The 4318-nt window shown below is 49.2% G+C and overlaps 1 protein-coding gene across 1 annotated transcript in view; it reads left to right on the forward strand.

Annotated features, from left to right (window-relative positions):
* MXI1 (MAX interactor 1, dimerization protein) overlaps positions 1–4318 on the forward strand; it is an 80945-nt gene that overhangs the window by 6645 nt on the left and 69982 nt on the right. The gene's annotated exons all lie outside the window — the stretch shown is intronic.

The following is a 4318-nucleotide window of genomic DNA, read 5'->3' on the forward strand; positions in this document are numbered from 1 at the left end:
CTGTTTTGTGTCATGCATGTGCTGTGCCAGGTGCCAGGGCTGGGAATGCCAGGGGGAGCGAGGCATGCTTCCTGTCCTTGATGAGCTCATAGTCTAATGAACCCTTTAAGTACTGGGCGTTGTACAGAAGAAGCCCAGGCTGAGACAGGAAGGGCCTGCCAGCCTCAGAGGTCCAGAAGGAGGGAGGGCAGAGTCCATAAGGGCAGAGATAGTGCTTAGGAGCAGGTGACACCCGGGTGAGCGGCCGTGGAGGGTGGAGGCTATTTATCCTCTGCCCATGTCTACACCCACTGGTGAGGGTGGGGGTGGGGGTGGGGAGTGGTTGGAAGAGGCCTTTTAAGGCTGTGCCAGGAGCCATGGGGAGAGGCAGAGTCCCACAGCTCTCCTTGTTCCTGACATGCTACTTGTGTCTTAACAGCTCCTGACTGTAGTCGTGGGCCTTCCTTGAAACCACTCCTCCCTTCTAATAGATGCAGACACAATGAAGACTCTTAAGGAGAGAAGGAGCCCCAAGCCAGCTCCTCCACTCTTGCTGGATGATGCCTTGTCAAAGGGAAAGGTGCCCAGGGAAAACCTGGCTGGGAATGCTCTGGGGGTTAGGACTCAAGTGACAACGCAGGGGCAGGAGGTCTCTTGATGGTATTTATCAAGCCTGAGTACAAAGACCACAGGCCAAAGAGCAGGGAAGAACCTGACTTGGCCATGCTGGCAAGGTCCAAAGAAAAGCTAGACTTTGGCGGGACAGATTTAGGCAGGAAGGACTAGCGAGGGGAGAGCAGGTACGGAGGAAGAGCAGAGCTAAGGAGCCCAGGAGAGCCAGAACGGTCCAGGGTGGGCAAGGGCATCCCAGCATCCCATCCTGTCGCAGGATGGGGAGGTCTGGGCAACCGTCCTAGCGCCATCTCGGTAATTAACCAGCCTCTGTGCACCTGAGGACACGATTACAGACAAAACAACTCCTTTGAAGTAAGAGCACAGAATGTCTGGGGGAAAGAGGGGCAAATAAAAGAGAGAGTGATCTTGCTTTAAAATGCAAACAAGGTTGATGGAAAAATATTACCAAACAAGCTGAACAAAGAAAAAGAAGGTTGGGAAGGTAAGACCCATGCTTAGCAGGCACCCAAGACTCCTGGGGCCTTTAGGAGCGCTGGGGCCGGCCTTGCTGGGCACTGCAGTCGCACTTTCCTTTCAGAGAGCGCCCATGTCCCTCATGGGCTGCGCCTGCCTTCTCATCCCCTACCTTCTCACCCCCAACCTGTTCTCTGCACAAATTCTCGGCCAGTTTCCAAAGAGGCCTATTTATTTATGGAGTCAAAGCCCCCCGGGGAAGCGAGGTGCAAAGGGTTTGAATGGTTCCTCCTGGGAAGCAAAGCTAATCGGGAATGGAGCTGAGCTTGTAACCAGCATCCTAGAGGCCTGTCCCATGATATAACCCCCGAACCACCACTCTTTCTGTTGAGGCCAATTTTATTAGAGAAATCTGTTAGTTGGGGACAGTGGGGGAGGGGAGGTCAATAGGATGCTAACATGATTTAACACTTGATGGGCTCTGCAAAACCAAGAAAGGGGCTTTGAGCTAATTTAGCTTGGCACATTCATCCTTCCACATACATGTTACCAAAATGAATATATGCGACGAGGCTACATGTGAGACTCTGGGCTACAATAGCACAGGCTTCATGGAACAAAAAGGCATGTCTCCTGCCTCCACTGTGTCTCTTGTGGTGCCATTGTCTGATGCTAAGCACTCACATAATAACAAAAAACAATGCCCCTCTGATGGGGAAAAACTTGATTTGGCACCAGCGGTGGTGTTTTCCATGGGAATGGTGGTGGGGGCTGTGGCCGTCTGTGGGAATAGTGCAAATCAGCACTTTTGGTAGATTTTCTTCAAGCCATTGTTTATTTTGGCTTTGGTCAGACCCATGGCCCAGCTTGAAGATTCCCCCTGGGCTTTCTGGGGCTCACAGACCTATGAGAGAAGAAATAAGGATAAATTACAACACACCTTACTACCACCCCTGAACTCATTTGTGGAGTTTGCCTGTCTCGCGTGTGTGTGTGTGCATGTGCATGTGTGTGTGTGTGCATACATGTAGGTTACAGGACTGCATATGTGCACATTGGCCCAGGCCTCCACCTGGGAATTAGACCAAGGTTTCTGAGGTCTGGGCTTCCCTGGTTCATTGTCTCACTATCATCTATTTAGGGCTGCGGAAGATCAGGGCTATTTCACACAAATGCCAGTTTTTGCAAAGTGGTATTGGATAAAACTTGTTTGAAACTAACTTCCTAAAACCCTCACACATTTATAGATTTTAAACATGAATACCTTGAGTTATGGTTCTGATAGCAACAAGGAAGTCGGTGATTGTTGTGATAATGGAAGGTGAACTTTTATCTCGAAGCTCTTCAGAATACATTGGCTTTACAATGTCGATTGACTGATTGTTCCTGTCCATAAGTTCTGTGACTTTAAGCAAATAACTTACTAGAAAACCCCATTTTTCCATTGGCTAATTAATATAAACGAGTTAAGTTTCTACAGCATCTCACTAACATAACAAAATGACGTTATTTGAGGACCTGCTGTATTAATAAAATTGCAAAAGACTTTTTTGAAGGCTCTGTGAGGGTGTGTGCACTCCAAAGTTTCTATTAGTGCGTGTTTTACAAAGAAATGCACTTTCTCTCCTTTTTCCAAAAAGTTTCCATTCCCAGTAAGAGTCTTCCTGACACCTGTGTATGAAGCTGCCTCTGAGTGGGGTGGCTGGGTGGCACAACTCTAGGGGGCAGTGTTCCTGGGTCTTCTCTGAAAATGGTTCCCTGGGAGGAAAACTCCAGGTGGCCTTGCTAGGTGACAATATTTAGATGGGCTTGTTGCAGAGATGTTTTCCAAAGAAATGAAGAAGTCTTGTCTCCTGCAACTTATGTTCTCTTGGATGCAGTAGGGGACCCAGCCTCTTGTCTGGGCCTGGGTTGAAAGAAAAATATCTTACTATGGGCCAGGTAGTGTGTGCAATGTAGATATAATTTAATCATGACATAACTTTTTTTTCTAATTTTTTTCCTTTTAAATATATTTGTATTGATTTCAGAGAGGAAGGGAGAGGGAGAGAGAGAGAAACATCAATGATGACAGAGAATCATTGATCAGTTGCCTCCTGCATGCTCTACACTGGGGATGGAGTGGCAACCTGGGCATGTGCCCTGACTGGGAATCAAACCGTGACCTTCTGGTTCATAGGTCGACGTTCAAGTACTGAACCACACAGGCCTGGCAAGAACAAGACTCTTATTAGAGTTTCACAGGTGGGAAAACTTAGACCAGAGGTTAGGGGACTTGCCCAAGCTCACACAGTCTGTCTGCATCAGAGGTGGGACTTGAACCCTTCTCTGTGGCACTCCCCAGAGGCCTTCGAAGCACCCAGGGGTCCCGCAGACACTGACTGGGTGACAGCAGCAGCAGTGAAAATAATGCCAACTGGGGTAGGGGTCTTCAGAGCCAAAAGGTGGGATTCAGCTGGAGTGGGGTGGCCCTGGGCTGCCACGTCTGCCTCTCTGTCAAATACAAGGGCCAGGTGTGATGGCACCGTGGTGTGAGCTTTGCACAGCTGGACCAGGGCCGGGAAGAGGAGCACGGAGACTGCTTACATCTCCTCCCCTTCCTGGACGAAACTTTGCATTTAAAGGAAGAAAGAGAGTAAATCTGTAACCTGGGATTTGTTGGCCTGGAGATTTCATTTGGCCCTTTGAAGGCACAAGGCCTTTCGTGTGTGTGTGTGTGTGTGTGTGTGTGTGTGTGTGTGTGTGTATGGGGAGACTTCAGATTACACGTGATGGGTTTTTTTTATTGGGTTTTTATTTTTATTTTATTTTTTTTAAGTCATAGCTGCTACCATTTTCGGAGACCTATTATGTGCCAAGCCTTGTGCTAGCTAGACGCTTTTCGGGGTAATATTTTGATGTGGAGGAAAAAATAACTTAGTCGTTTGTTTTTATGCAGGTGCCATCAGAGGCATCGGGTATTTTTTCCATTCGGGTTAAAATACGGCGCTTCTGCACCGAGGTGAGATCTGAGGAGGGGCGGGGAGGGGTGCGGGGACGGCCAGGGGGCGGTCCGGGCCTCCCTAGTCTCCACCTTTTATTTTGACCGGCCGGCTGGCGGCAGGCTCGCACTAGGACCCAGGCGCCTCCGTCTGTCCTGTAGGTTCATTCAATCTCCCATACACACAGACCCACTGCGAGACCGACACACACTCACACTCGGGCACACAACCGCACGCAGTGAGGCTCGGGAAGTCAGATCGCCTCCTCG

The sequence above is a fragment of the Myotis davidii genome, unplaced genomic scaffold (assembly GCF_000327345.1).
Source record: "Myotis davidii unplaced genomic scaffold, ASM32734v1 scaffold107, whole genome shotgun sequence".
Taxonomy (NCBI): Eukaryota; Metazoa; Chordata; class Mammalia; order Chiroptera; family Vespertilionidae; genus Myotis; species Myotis davidii.